The sequence below is a fragment of the Python bivittatus genome, unplaced genomic scaffold (genome assembly GCF_059951505.1).
Source record: "Python bivittatus isolate LINGU-HERP-01145 unplaced genomic scaffold, Pbiv_v1 ctg000070_np1212, whole genome shotgun sequence".
NCBI lineage: Eukaryota > Metazoa > Chordata > Lepidosauria > Squamata > Pythonidae > Python > Python bivittatus.
Genome location: NW_028277034.1, coordinates 31,421,148 through 31,437,726, shown reverse-complemented (window position 1 = coordinate 31,437,726; position 16,579 = coordinate 31,421,148). Strand labels below are relative to the sequence as shown.

The 16,579-nt window shown below is 34.0% G+C and overlaps 1 long non-coding RNA gene across 6 annotated transcripts in view; it reads left to right on the top strand.

Moving 5' to 3' along the window:
* Window positions 1-16,579, top strand: part of LOC112541228 (uncharacterized) — a 100,643-nt gene that overhangs the window by 55,476 nt on the left and 28,588 nt on the right. For 4 of the 6 annotated variants that reach the window (XR_015794580.1, XR_015794579.1, XR_015794576.1 and 1 more), the window contains 3 exons: window positions 8,477-8,609; window positions 8,874-9,083; window positions 14,555-14,697. This is a non-coding gene — a long non-coding RNA (uncharacterized LOC112541228). Of the gene's footprint in view, window positions 1-8,476; window positions 8,610-8,873; window positions 9,084-14,554; window positions 14,698-16,579 lie in introns of those variants that run through there. The other 2 variants (XR_015794577.1, XR_015794578.1) reach the window with 1 other exon arrangement.

The window sequence follows — 16,579 nt, the reverse complement described above, 5'->3', positions numbered from 1 at the left end:
GCAAAATCCTTGCTTCTTTACTAATATTTCTTTCCTCCTGAAAATCTGTTATTCTAGAATTGTTGTGAATTCTGCTGGGATTTTTATACTCTCTAGCTGCATTGGTTGCCATCATCTACTAGGTCACTTTAAGCTTCAGATATGTATTTTGAAATACTTTCTTGCCTTACTTCTTTAACCATATTTATTCTTGTCTTATCTTCTTCCATATGGAGATGCTGTTCTAGAGGTACTATTTTTTTTAAAAATCAATCTAATATCTATTTTGTGCCCAGATTAGTTTTTGTATGCAGCCTCAATATTTGCCATACTGCTATTACCAATTCGAGTCATTCTGTTATTTTATTCAAAGCCCTTCTATAAAACTATAGTTTTATCCCACTGAAAACTGATTTATTTTATTTTCATTCATTCTTCATTTCTTGGCTTTACTTCTAAGCTGTAAGATTGAGGGAAGGTCTAATTTATGTTCAACTTTTTATAGTACCTAATATTTTTTGGCTTATATTTAAAAATATAAGTGAAAAATCAAATGATATATGCATTCAGTTTCCAGAGTCTTGCTGTGTTTATACTTTTCAGCAAATACTAGAGAGTTATTTGGCATCTCCTTATAATGCCAGTTAAATCTACGACAAAAGAGCTTCCAAATGATAAAAGAGCTTGTATAAAGTGCTTTTTCTGAGCTCAGAAGGACTGTATATACATGTATTGCTCACTCTTTATTCTGCAAATAATAAATAATTATATATATCAGCACTGTTTTTTTTCCAAAGAGAAAGACTGAACTGTTTGTAAACTACAGTTTGAAGCGTTATAAGCTGTAATTACAATATCTCAGCAATCAATATATTTTTAGAAATTCTTATTTCCTTAAGAAATTGTGATATGCAAAAGCTCTCAATGCATCTGTGCATAGTCACAGTTCCTTCAATGAGTTTTGGTGCGGTAATTGTGGTAGCTTTTTTCTTCTTTTTCTTCTGCAAGTAATTGCTTTATTGCATTATAAGATGTCAATAATACATTATAAAATACAGACATCAGCTGGGTACGTTAGGATTTATACAACATAAACTAGAAATTGTTTACCCTATGATAGTTTAGATAAGTTAAATCTTGAAAGATAAGGAGAAAAAATGTATATCAATGTTAAATATGATTTCAGAAATGTTAATAAACATCAGGTTGTTTGAATTGTACAAATAAAGCTAAGTATCACATTGATAGACAATTGCAGAATGTCAACAAATGACAATATAGCACTTAAGGAGTGCTTAGGAAGGAATAAACTTCAGCCTAGATCCAACACTTTTTCTTTATGTGGATCATTACATCATCAGCTGCTTCAGATTTCCATGTCACCTGAAGGTGTTAATGAGTCATCCACGAGTGCCATGATGAACATGATTGCCACTGATGGACCCATTCATGGAATTTCCAAATTATATTTAAAAAAAGAAAAGTTAAAAAAATTAATTTCTGAAATCTTATTAAATTTCTATATTCTTATCTGAAAGCACACACAATTTCATATAGGACACCAACATTTCATGCAGGTTGGCAACCTTTGATATTTGGGATATATCTCTGACTCTGTCTCTAATCTCTATCATCTCTATCATCTATTTCTATCTCCATCATTTACCAGCCTCCTTACAGACTAGAAGTTCACAGATCATAGGTTGTGAACCATCAGTCTAGAAAATTACAGACTCAACGTATTTTATGATTTTCAACTTTTGAAAAATTTAAAACATTAACACAAAATAATTAAACTACAGTTTTTGTTTCTGCTATTATACAAAGTGAATCTCTGAAAAATCCATTCTTTCAGAACCCTAGAATACCTGCTAAGATGATTAACCAGACAAGAAAGAAAAGCATATGCCATAATTTCCCTCTCATGCACTAAGCAGGCCAAGTCTTTTAAAATGCTATCCGAGCAATCAAGATGGAAAGCATCATATATCAATCATTGCTCCCTACAGAGTAATTTTTTCTGAACCAGGTCTCAGGAATCGACTGTCAAATACACAGCTTGTAGTTAAGAAGCCAGATTAACAACCACACTGTCTCTTGTTGATACTCATCTTCAGACTTTGAGAGATGATACTATTAGCAGTAATTATTGCAAACTGAACAAAATAAAAATATTCTTTAAGACAAAGTTTTAAAGAAATGTATTTTAATTCTTCATCTTGGCTTTTAGATTGTTAATGACTGTATCTTAAAATGTTTGACTTTATACATTTTTTCCAGACATTAGGAAGAAGATGATTGAGGAGCTGGAGGAGATCCCAACAGCCACCTTGGGAAACATGTTTATTAGGTTAACTCAAAGATCATAAAATTATGTGCAAGCTTTTGTATTCTTTGGGCAAAATGGTAAATAAAGCAAGGGAAAAATAGGGGAAATAAATAAATGTTTATGCCCTTCTGTATTCTATAACCACACATCATTATTTTTTATTGTTTCCATATATTAAGGTCATACACATTTTCTCTTAAGCAACTTCACATAATTTTATATCACTGTATTTATATCTACTGGAAATAGGTGCTAACATTTCAACTTGTGTTCCAAGTTATGTTTAGATAAGAGCTGTCTTGGATTGTCTGAATTGATTAAATACTTATTAGAGTCACAGTATCCCATTTTTTTTTTTGTTTGGTACCCCAGTGGAAAGATTAACAGATTGTATCCAACAAGTTGACATTCAGGCTACATTAAACACCAGTAATTACTTGCACAACAGGGCTGTCAATGATTTATAAACTGTGCAGACATAAAAACAATATCTTGCTCAAAGCAATAAGTTACTCATAACTTTATTGTTTCAACAGGTTTCTTGTTTTACCTATAATAATAGCTTTAAGGACGTTGCTGTACATGTAGAGGGATTTAGTTCACTATGTCTATATAAATCACTCCCTTTAATGGCAAACTCAGGTGGTAAATGCCAACTACAATGGAATATACAGCCATGGGAGAAAAAAATGATGGCATCAGTGTGCTTTGAGATACCCCAATGTATATTGCACAGCATAATATATATCATAAACCCTTTAAATAAGAGTCCATTACTCAGTCACCATGACAAGTTGAGTATAATTTGGAGAAAAAAAGTGAGCTGAGTAGATGAGTGGAATGCTCTGCTTGAAAGAAATAGCTGGTTGGCTTACTGCAGCTCTAAAAGGGTTCTTAGGGTGGGCAGTACATAGTTTTAAATAGAAAAACAAGATTGATTTATTTTAAACTCTAAGCCTATCTTGTAGGATAGAACATTCTTTTGAATAAAGGCTATGCATGTCATTGCCAATAAATTAATACCATATTTCAATGGCCTAGATCAATTTTAAAACACACAAAGTTCCCATCTACCAGTGTTAATAACTTTAAAAAACAAGTAAGTAAAGCACAGATCACAGAAGGAAATTAGATGGAAAAATGAAAGCAAAAGGCTTCTTTAAGGCCCAAATTGTATAAATGAACTTCAAGAAGTATCTTATGCCTGTTTGGTGATCTGTTAGGGGATCCAACATAAGAACTTGGGAAAGGGTGCAGTTGGTTCAAAGAGCTGCTGACAGGAGTTATCATGCACTCCTGCATGTTTTGAAGGATCTTTTTGGAATTCAACTAAAATACTCCACAGCGGTATTACTTATTTCTAGTTCTTATGGTATATTCTTAAATATAAACTGTGTTATGAACATCTATGAATATTTATTTAATTTGTATCCCACTTCAGTCTTTTTGGACTTCACTATATTTTAGTTATTCATCCATTTTTAGAAAGTTGCCTCCTTATTATACAATCAGACTTCTTATCAGGGATCGATGACTTGATCTATTTCTGGTGGTGGTTTGTTCTCATATATTCGGGGTTTTTTTTTTTTTTTGGTGCCTTCCAGTCAGTGTTGACTCCTGGTGACTGCATGGACTAGTCCCTGTAGTGGCTTGCCATTTCCTCCCTCCTAGGGGTGAGTGTGTGTGACTGGCCCAAGGTCACCCACCTGCCTTTGTGCCTAAGGCGGGACTAGAACTCACCTTCTCCCAGTTTCTAGCCTGAGGCCTTAACTACTACACCAAACTGGCTCTCATATATTCAATATTTCATCCAGTTTCAACATTCAATTTTTTTAAAGTTTTTTTTCTTGTATGCATTTCCTTTTAATGAACACACTTTGTCGCTGCATTTTTATTTGTTTTATTGTGTCATAAATATTTTGAGAAGACAATTGCCTTGAATAGCATTTTTTCCCCAATGCATCAGTTAAAATGAAGGCAAGCAGTCTTTTCCAATCTCTTATTTTATTTTTCTTATGTCATGTGATATATCAATACACAATAACCCAAGCAAATTGACAGAAGAAAGGCTGAAGCTTTCCTGGTTACTGAACAAAGAGAACTTGAAACAAAAAGGAGTATCTAGCTGTAGGACATGTCTAATCTAAAGCTGTCTGGGCTTTTGTGTTCCATTTCTTTTTGACTGGTGCTGAACTGGCCTTCGGAAGTGAGCCCAAAGGGCAGCTTGCTAAGTTTGCGTAAGGAAGGAAGGAATCAATTCAGAACTGTTATTGAATGAATCTTTATCATGATTATTTCCTTCCCGCTGCTTCATAAACTCAATATATATAAATTGAGAAATAATGTCTGATGTCTCTGTGTTTCATTTTGCATTTTATTAATGAATTCCTAGATGGTCTATTTAGATTATAAGCTGAATATTAAATCTTGGTTGCAAAGATCATATTTGTTTTGCAAAAGAATAGCAAGAATCAGAAGGTAGATATTGCTGAGGTGGGACTAGTTTGATAATTGACAGTTCTGAATCTGGGTTTGATCTATTTGGCCTATTCACTGCATAACAGAATTATTTTGCAGTATGCTACAATTGTATATTTGGCAAAGAGCAAGCATCAGTAATTTGTTCTTGGTGTATTTACCTACTACTGATTAAAAAAAAAAAAGCTGTTAAAGAGTTTTGTAAACCCTCTCCCCAAATACCATGGTTCCTTTCTGAACCCTATCCCTACCTCGCAGGGATGCTTCACAAGGTATTTAAAAGTCAGCAGGAGATCCAGTCACATATTTCTTGCTATGTTATGCTTTTAGTATTCGTTAAATGGTCTTTAAGCTTCAGGCATGAAATTGTCCATGCCACCAAGATATTCCTTAAGTACACAGCTCAGAAACATTGCTGCGTAAACATCAATGCCAACATAACACAAAGATATTACAATGAAAACCCAAACAGGTTTAGCTGGTTTTTTCCAAACACCAAACCTCCACATTTTCAGATAAAGTATTTTGACTAAACATTAATTCATTAAGTTGTTCGATGCAGACACAAAGCATTTAAACAATCTCACAATGCAAGAGTTGCCAGTTTTCTAAGATGAAAGAGCCAATAATGACATATTTGCATATGTTAATTCATAGCAATACATGGATCCAAATATAAAATGGGTAATTGCTTAACAAGTATTTCAAAAATATAAACAACTTAATCTGAACTTAGTTCCATAGTTCAGGTTACACAGTGTTACTATGTAAGGAATGTAGAATGAATGTGTAGTGGCAAGACTTGGAATACTAGCAATGATGGTGAAAATATCTGGAATTTGACATAGAAGAAGGTAAATTAATTCCTATCAGAGATTGTAAACAATATCTGATGATAATGGCATTTACATACATAACACTACCTGCTAGTTATTAAAGACTCTCCATGAGTAGTCTTCTCTTACATTACATTGAACCTGAAGTAACAAAGACCCTTCTTCCCCTGGAACTTACACGGAAAAATAAAGACATAGGACAACATGCACACATACACACACACACAAACACAAGTCAACCCCCATTTCCAATTTCTTAGAAGCATTAAACAGCATGGTACAAGAACTAATAAATGACCCCCAATCCTATTTTAGAAACGAACCATTACAGCCATTACATAGAGTAATTGTATAATTTTGTAGGCTTTTCTTTTATTGCAGGCATATTTGGTGTCTTCTAATATTTTACATGTAAAGCAGTAGCAGTTGCAATCATAACACTATTGTGTTTACAATAGTGATTTTTTGGTTAGGGTAGGGATTTTGATTGAACTCAGAGAAAAGTTTTCTTTGAGACAATTCTCCAATGCAGAAACTTGTTATATAAGCAATGCTGTGTTGTAGACCTGAGGTAATGACTCCAGTGTCAGTTAAATCTTTGAGAAGATCACTTGCAGTGTTCTGTGGGTACAGGTTTGCAGATCTGTAGATTGTCAGGCAGTTTTAGCACAGTTTTTTTTTCATCCCATAGTCAGTGAAGAAACTGAAGCAGAAAAAAAAAAGGTTGGATACTTCAGCAAGACAGTTGGAAACATACATAAAATCAACCATTAAATATTTACATGAAATAAAGATAAATCTTTTAAAATGGTCTTCACAGTCCCCAGGCTTGAGTATTAGTCAAAATCTTAAATCTCAAACAAGCAGTGCAAACAAGGAGACCTAAGAATATTTTTGAGCTAAAAAACTTCTGTAAGGAAGAGTGAAGTGGGGGGAAGGGGTGGAATCCAAAAGCAAGAATGGAAAAAGCTCCTAGATGACTATAGGAAATATTCCTAAGCTCAAATTTCTGTCAAAGAATATATTATAAAGTAGTGACTGAAAATGGTTCCCAATTTTCAGATTTACTGTTTTCTTTTTAATTTGTAAACAACTGCACATAACTAAATACATACTTCTTTATGCAGAAAGATGTTATACTTCTTTGTACAACGTGGAAGTTGTGTCATCTTTTATTCATCTATGGATTTATTGAGACATCCAATTTGGCCAGGGGTGTCTAAACATCAACATACATGTGTAAATATCATAGGACGTAATTGCATTGAATAGTAAATGTATATTTGTTATTTGAAGCATGATTTGAAACACTACACTGTTGCATAAACAGATTTAAGTTTCAATTATTTGTAAGTTGTATGCCTTCCAGTTCTATGTTATCATGAGAATTCACATCATAATGAAGAGCATTGCTGGAAATGGCACCCAAGTTGTGGGAGTATTGCGTGACAGGGAAGGATGTTGTTTGAAATAACAAGTGGGGCCAATTGACCCACTTTAGGGTGGATTGTAGGGCAGCATCTGCCACTGAGTACATATGTATGTATCAAACAATATTTGTGGGGGAAGAAATAGGTAGTTGAAATATGTTACAGACCATCAGAACAGAATCATAAGATTTTAAGATCACAGAGTATTTCTGTGTGTGTGCACACACAAGTGTATTAGATTTAGAAAGGTTCCATTTAAGTATGGTATTTATTAAGAACAAACATTTGGAAGCAGGTGAAGATCACTGTGTACCTAGCCCAACCTTCAGGCTTTTTAAGTGCTTTGAAAAATGTTTTGGGCAGAATTCAGTTTCTGGCATTCAAGTATCTATTTTTTTTTTTTTTTTTGGTCTTGAAAACTATGTTAAATCTTTTAGAGAATATTTCGTTATGCTGGTTTTGTTTGTAGCTGGAATGATTGTGAGTGCATGTGTGTCTATATTTGTGTCTATACATATATATAGATACACACACAATAATTGTAAATATAACAAGATAGGTAGGTAGGTAGGTAGGTAGGTAGATAGATAGATAGATAGATAGATAGATAGATAGAAAGATAGATAGATAGATAGATAGATAATATGGATATGGATATGGACTGATCATGAGTATTGGGCATGTCCAGATATACCAACATGATTTTAAAGTTGCCAATACATTTAGAAGAAAGCTCAACAGAGGGAATGGCTATTAACTGATAAGATCAATTTTAGAATCCATTAACTAAGCAATTGCAAATTTCCCCAAGTCCCTTTATCTCTCTAGCACAGTATTGTCTTCCTAACAACTTGCTATGTTGTTAGTCTTCCTGTCATCAGCTGCCTCTTTTTAAAAATGAGGAATTCTAAAAATAAAGTGAACATGAACTTCTAGTGAACATATGGCCTGAAAGTTTTGAGTGAAATCCAGGAGACCCTCCCTCCCGAAATCTGCCTTTGAGTTGTAATCTTTAATTACAAAAAGGAGGAAATTTTCAGTCACCTAATTTCAATTAACAAACATATTAACTAAAGTTATCCTAAAGCACACCTGTAACTGGCCCTACCTAGTTTTGGAATGTGGTGTCTAGCATGCCATTCCAAAGCAAGTACTTACCCCACTGTAAAAGATGTGGAAGAGGGTTGGTCTTTCTATTTTTAATTGATAAATTTTTACTCCTTTTTCTGGGTTCTGTCAGGAAGACATATCTGAAACTGTACAGTCAGCAATCAAAAGCGGCTCCAAAAGACATGGGGTCTACATGACATTTTGGATTCTGGCCATAGACATTATATATTTAAAACATGCCACTAATAGGGCCTCTTGCTTTTAAAACCAAACAAGCTCTGACAAACTCTCTTCCGTATTCATTTTCCTTCCAGGGAAGAGCTGGGTTTTGTGGTAGATTGCCTTGATATATAGTGGCGAGGAACTTGATCATCTTGGGAATTGGCCAAAACCACTGTAGTTGCTCAAGACCCATGGAATGGAGATTGCCAACAGCTGTTCTGGGAGGTCTGTATTACTTGGGTGCTTTTCCTGCCATTTCCTAAAACTCTGCCTCAGTATTTTTCTATTCTTTACCTGTAGAACATTTATGCATAGTTTATTACCTTTTGCACTGCTCTTGTATTTTAAAGCAGTCAAATTTTATCAAAAGCATAAAAGGACCAAAAGAAAAGGGAGCATTTAAAATCTTCTGTCAAATTTAATGCAACTAACATTACTTATATACTTAAATTAAATTAAAAAATAATTTATAATATCTCCTCTTTTTAGAATGGTAACTTGGAACTTATGGATAGCCAGTTAGATAAGACTGATGGAAGAGCGATTGGGTATATGGTAACTGCAGTGAAACTATTATATGCACAAAGATGGAAAAATACCGACAACGGAGCAATGGATCATGAAGATGTCAGAAACTTGCAGAAATGGTGAAACTGACCTGTTTGAGCAGGGATAAGACAACAAGTACTTTTATAAAAGGTTGGAAGCCTCTTGTGGACTTTCTACTGAAAATGAAAAAAATGAATTGGATTTATAGATTTGCTGATTAAAAAGGGTTGAATATGGGAAGAAGAGAGCCATGTTGTAAGTTTAAAGAGCAAGGAGAGATAATGAATTTGTTTGTAACTGCTGTAAAGAAGATCAGAAGTAGCTTCTTTATATATCTTTTCTTTTCTTCTACCTGCACTGTCTTTTCCACTTCTTCTTTTATCTTTTATCTCTTTCTTTCTTAATTTCACTCTATATAATTTCATTTTCGTTTATCTTTTACTTATATGAAAATCTTTAATAAAAATCATACACACACACATGAATGGTGAGTTACTAGAAGAATGTATAGAAGTTAGTTACTCCTACTCTTCTAAATCCTAAGAAGGTTAAAATGCTAGGTTGAAGATGAAGTCAGTCCCCTGGATCAAAACAGTTTGTCAGTATGTTTCAGGATTATTATTATTATTTTTTTTAGCCAAAGTTCAGTTTGGAAACTTCCGGACCATGGGCCTTGCCTGGCCTGCTAGACCTCCTCATCCCAGTTCATAATCTGTGCATATACATCACTGTGCAATATTTCAAGATACCAGTTTCAGTAAAAAAAAAAAGGAGAAAAACAAATCAAATTATCACTCCCATAAAAATAGAGAAAAACAGAGTGCATCAGTGATGCCTGCTGAAGTTCTGTTATTCACAGAGCAATCCTCTATTCCTTGGAGTATTCCCACTTTAGATGCCATGTAGAGTCCAATGTCCTATCAGAGACAGATTGGTGGCATGAAAAAGAGGATGAAGAGGTGTTTGCCTGCATCTGATATCTTTCTGAGTTTTTATTGTTAAATATTTCATTCCTATTTGGGGAATGGTGAAAAGTTATATTATTATTATTATTATTGTTATTATTACTCTTATGCTGCCCAACTTCCCACAACTCTGGGCAGTTACAAATGAAAATATTAAAAACAAGAAAAAATAATAGACAAAAATAAAGATTTGACAAAGATGACTCTCCCAAAAAGTATGGGAATGAAAAGAAACAAACGCACACAAACCAAAGGGGCTTCACTCACCCTCTGAAAGTCCTCGGCACAGAGCCAGGTCTTCAAGGCACTTCGAAACACTAGCAAGGTGGAGGCTGTCTTGATTAGTGAATCCACAATACTTTCCACCATTCTTTTTTCAAACTCTGAGTTTGGGGAATTTGCATATTTTGGCCTGAGAGGCTGGCTGAAGTGGCAAGGAAGGGAATTCTGGGAAGCTTGCAGACCAGACAACTTATTATTGGAGTGCTTGCCTGGGAATCCAAACCCTGTCTCCTGGGGAATGCTAACTTGTTCAGCAAAACAAATTTGGCTTATGTTCTGCTGAATGTAGATCAAGAGCATTGATGTAGACCATTCAATTAGGCCAGTTTTTTTTAAAAAAAAAAAACACTGAACATGACTTGTTAGGGGTTTATTTGTTTAATGTTTGCAATCACTCAAAGGTTAAAAATGCAGAGCCAGAAATAAACAAAACCTAACAGAAAAAAATTAATATAGGTTTGTGATTAAGTGCAACAATCATAGATTTGGCCAATCATTCAGGCCAGGGCCCCAATAATGTGCACATGTGTAAAAAAGTTAGACATTTGTACACATGTGCACATAGAAGATATAGATATATATAGCCTGAAACATATACATGCAGTTTTAAGCAGAATGGGAAGGGAGGCATTTTACATTGAAAAGGGAGTTAGAGTTACAACAACTAAGTAAAGTATTTTATTAACCAGTTCTTTATCTAATGCTGATCATTAACTTTCATGATGGAGTTGTCAATGAATTAAACTGTGAAATTAAAAGAGGACTGAGAATTGATGGGGACAAGTAGGGTATATGGAATAAGCTCAGCGAAGTGTTCACAGTTAAAATAATCTAGGAACAGAATAGTAAAATTATTCCTCTGTGCTAATTGTTTTCCTCCCCCCCCCCCAAATAAACAGTTATATAACGAGAAAGTTAAGTACTAGGTAGCTTGTTTTTAGTTGAGGAAGCCAACAAAGTGACAATATAGCCACATTTTTATGGCGACTTAAATACTTAGTTATTTTTCCTTGAAGACAAATTGTTCTGTCACCAAATACAGTAGATATTCACCAGTCCAGAATATTATATGAGATTAGATTTTCTTTGTGATGATAGGCCACATAAAGAAATAATTTGTAATCAATCATAAATATTGATTAGACCTTCTCATATCATTCAGACATATCAAGAAATAATAAAAAGGAGTAACATAAGTAACTCCAAACATTAGCACTTTCATGTTAGACTGAAAACAGAATAAATATTGTTTTTTCATAACATCATTGCTAATCTTGAGTGGGGTTACCAGACATCTGGCACGTCCTCCAACTGGCAGGCGTAGCCTTAAAATAAAATATTGTCCAACTTTTTGAGTATCTCTTCCTGAGCAGCCTTCCTTTGTGGCACAGCGCTTTGCCATTAAGTGCTAACCACAAGTTAAGAAGTTCTGCTGGGTGACCTTAAGTAGTTGATTAGTATCCTCCTGCCTGCCGTGCTGTCTGAAATTGACAAGATCTTAATTAGTTACACTCTAAAGGCTTTTGCCTTCTAACCAGCTCTAGCACATTCCTGCAACTGGAAAAAAAAAATCTGTCTTTCTGATGCTGGAAAAATTTCATATTCATGTAGGCCTAAGTACTTTCCCCCCTAGTTTTTCAGTGTAATTTTTGTTGTGGATGTCAAGAAAGTTAAACAGTTAGTGTGTCCTCCTCTCCCTGTCCCCTTCCCCATTTGTTCTCCTTAGCTGTGCAGATATCTGGTAACCCTATTCTTGAGAAAACAAAAATCATGTGGAATGAAATGATTACAAGCAATCACCTCATGCTACAGCTTTAAATATGCTATCAAGTTTGTCTAAAGAAATTACTTTTATGATTTACATGTATAGTTAAATTCCAACCATAAAAATGTGGAGCCTCAGCCTTTCTAGCCAGTAAACATGTTTGGAATTTTGAGATGATGTGTACATTTTCACAACATACTTGCCATAGTGGGTGTGGCTAGTCATGAAGCATCCATTTATCAGAAGGAAAACTGGCAAAGCTATTCTGTCATAAATTCCAGTTTTTATTTGTGATAAGTAAAAGCGATTTGGCATCCTAAATTGTAGGAAATCCAACTGTACAGCCATGCTATACAGTTAGAACTATACCAAAAAAAACTGAGATGAAATAAATCTGCAGGCCTAAACGCATTGCCAGGAATAGGCCCTGAAATTTGTTGTTTTGGAAACTGGGCACTGGTTTTATCAATTATGCAGTAAAGCTTTAGGATTGGATCCCATACTTCTGATAGCTCAATCTGGTATTGGGATTTTTCTTTTCCATTGAGTTCAGAGAAAAGTTTTAAAAAAGAAGAAAACAAAACATTTCAGACTGCCCTTATCTCCTGCCCTGGCTGATAGAGATACAGCAAAACTTTAGATGCTATTGTGACTTTAGGGCAGAGTCTCCATTAAACTAATTGAGGATTATTTTGCCCATTGCAATACTATTAAGAATAATATTAAACATATAAAATGCTTAAAAACTCAGATCTACAATATAAAGCAGCTTTGGACCTTTAGTTTTCTTTGGGTGATCATCTCATGTAGCTGATTGTTTTTTGAAATGTTATTAAACTGTTTTATGCTGTCCAGTCTGTATGGATAGGTGCAGCTTATAAAGATTTATTTATTTATTTACCACATTTATATAGCCGCCCATCTTACGTAGTGACTCTGGGTGGCATACACAATAAAACAATCCAAAAAATAAAAACCAATTAAAAACACAACCAAAATAAATGAAAAAAAATAGTGGAAAAAAAGCTATATAGAGAGTGTGTTCCAGTCAACTATCATGTAACCATCTTAAGATTGACTAAGGCAGAATAATGTATTTATTTAACAATGTCCTCAATGCATGGGCAGATTGATATAGTAAATAGGATTTCCTTAAAAATGTAGAAGCTTGTTTAACAATGTCAATATTTGTATTAATAAGCCACCTGAAGATGACACAGCATGAATCTGAAGAAACAGGTTGTAATCCATGGATGGCTATGCCACTGCAGATAATCTATCCTAGGATATTTAGGCATAGCTAGCTAAGGACCATGAACTATTATGCAAATGGCATATATTCATTATAACTGCCTATTCTAATAAGCGAGGAAAGTAATATTGCCTTGACAAATCTTTGGTAACCACAGTTTGTTATATAACCATGCATAATGTAGGTTATGGATCAACCTACATTATCAATCCAGCACATCATCATCATCCTTTACTGGCTGGTAAAACCAGCTTGTCAATATAGTTTAATATTTTGAATGATAGGCTTTGTATTTCAGCTTGTATGTTTCTTTGCTATCATGGGGGTCTACATAAAGGCATTCATTAATAAAAAGAAAAATACAGCTTTTAGTTTTATGCAACTGTATGTTCCCAAAACAGGTTGGAATAAAAGTGGAATACTGAGAGACATTTTAGAAGACACATATTAATTTGTAACACATTTCTTCAATTTATTCTGATTTTCTTCCTCTGTCTTCCTGAGTTAGTTAACACTTCTAAGTTTATGTTATTTGAGCATCATGAACAACATAAATAGCTTTTTGAACTTTGATTTCATCTACTCTACTTTAATCTTCTGATAACTCTGAAATCTGTACTTCTTACCTCCAGTATACTGGAAATATTCTTCGAAGGACCTGTTAATGGGGGAGGATTTGCTTCACTGCACCTAATTTAAAGAATCTGCTTTCATTTTTTTCAGTCCACATTCCTCAAGTTTTGCAGAACCAGTTTTAACTATGATTTAAAAGTAGTGAAGCTTATTTTTTCTAAGTCCGTCTTTTGACATACATATTCCACTTTTGACAACTTGGCATCTTTCATTGTTCTCTATGGAAATTCTTTGTGAAAGATTGCTTTCTTTGGTGAAATAGACCAAGTCCTGTTTCTTAAGTTCTGTTAATAACTGTAAGTAAGTTATTTTCATAGAATAGCTGCATGTTTTGCCAAATTCCTTTTGGCGTAATTAGGGAACAGAGAATAAGTAGGCAAAAGTCAGTGTAAATTTTCATAGATACATAATAATTGTAATGGTGTAACAAATATGGGGGGGGGGAACTTCCAACTACATTTAGTTCATTATGCCTGTTAGCTTTTCCTTTCCTTGTAAATTTTGAGATATATGGTTGCATATTTAATTATATTTAAGAACACATATTAACATTTCCAGAAAACAGTGTTATCATTGCTACAGTTCTGGCAATGATCCATAATGCTAATGTGGCTTGTTCCCTGAGATTTCCTTAAGACTCTGAGGGCTATTTTATTTAACTTTCTAGCTCCCACATCACTCACTTTAATAGCCCGATCTCTGATACTTTCCCATTCATCAACAGATCATTTGTGACACTGAGGAAGTCTGTCTCCCATCTTGACACTGAGATGGCTGTTCAAGTCCACCTGGATTTTGTCATTGCTAGAAGAATTAGGAAAGCAATGCCTCATTGAAACATGATACAGTTCCTCACTGCAATAAAGGTGAGTTATTGTCTTTTACTTTGGCATAAAGGAAATCAAGGAATTCTTGGCTGCAAATGTAAGAAGAGTTTGGATTTTGAGGAGGGAGCGGTTCTCACTGAGATAAGGTTATTATTTTACCCTTTTGACCAAGTGAATTCAATGAAGTATGAACCAAAGTAAGATTTAGCTATGCTATAACCTTTAGTAGAAAGATAGATATTTGATTATTCTAAGTATATACAGTTGATTTTTTAAAATTTATTTTTATATCATTGCAAATTTAGAATCTAGAAGCAATACTGTTGAAAAAATGTCTTCAAAAGTATCCCAGTGCAAATACTACAATGTAAACAAAGGTATTTTCTTGGAAATTATGTACAGAAGCTTTGAAAACTCTGAGGGGGGAGCCAATGGAACCTACAATGCTGAGAATATATATAAAGATGTTTATGCAGGTCTTTATTAGTGGCTCTATTTCCTACTTCTTTGTATATTAAAAGCATGAATGTCAAAGTCCTGAAAAGAGCTTTTAGGAGTCATTTACAATATTAGGAGATCTTAGACTCCCAGCAAAACTGCGCATTTGTATTTGAAATGTATGGGCTTTAAAAAATGCAAATCAGGATCATAGCAGGAATGAAATATAATCTGTTATGGTCTGTGAAAAATCTCTACAGCAAGTGTTTTCTATGGGATGCTTTCAATTATTACTTCATTAAATAACATTAATCTGATCTAGGAAAGCACCCACTGGTTTATTTTCTGCAATATCGCCTGCTCTGATTTACATCGTTTCATCTTGCTTGGTTTTTATTACCTCCTCAGGTTATAGATCGTAGTTTACCACTTTTAAAGCAATTATTTACAAATCATCACATCTTGGACGATGTGGACCTTTTTGGAATTGTGGTTTAAAAATAAATACTAGCAGCATTAAGATAAGTGTTAGAACATTTTGAGGGTCCTCTATTATCACCTTTACCATCTACTACAGCTGAAAAAGATTCTATTAAACTGGCCAAAAATGGTTGCCTCTGGAAGTGAAAGAAGATAACTACAAAGATAAACCATGTGCTATCTTTCTTTAACTTATTTTTTAACACTATTCCACAATCATATTCATATGGAAAGTTTAGATAATTAAAAGGCTGTAATTTGTGTTAATAAATAGCAATGCTAAAATGCATCAGTTAATTGAAAGGGTAAAGTAGTTAAACTGGAAATAATTTACTAACTAAATATCATGTGATCATTTTTAATGTTAAGTTATCTAAAATTCAACCAATGAAGTAAAGTCATATCTGATCACATATTGAAATGTAGACTTTGAATCAACAGAATACATGTATGAAAAGAAAAGAAAAAAGATAAATTAAAAACAAATTGAGGAGGATTCCCAAAGATACAAGCTAAGGGAACCTCTTAGACTAATAGCTTGGTACTGAACTAAGTGTGTGTGTGTGTATATATTTATGTATTTATATGCATATATGTGTGTATATATATACACACACATATGTATACATGTGCTGCAAAAATCTGGACGATGGCTAAATGACAGTTAATATTTTAATCTGCTGCCATTGAATTGTCATCCAGGTTTTTGTAGTTCAAATCTGGTAGCCCTAACTATCACAGATGTTAGTAATGTAAGCAAGCTTTTCCATGCTAATATTGTTTCAGTGTGTTTGATTCAATAAACTGCTTCCTAACTGAAGGTCTGTATCTTATCATACAGGAAAGAGATTCATACAATAAAAAGAGGTGGCTTTATGAACAATTATAAGACATCATCTGTCAAGATTGGTTGTTTTTAATCTCCATTTTAATGGAGTTTCAGATGTTTTGAACATATTCCAGAACATCATAATGATGAGGCAGGGTAGTACGACATATGCCCT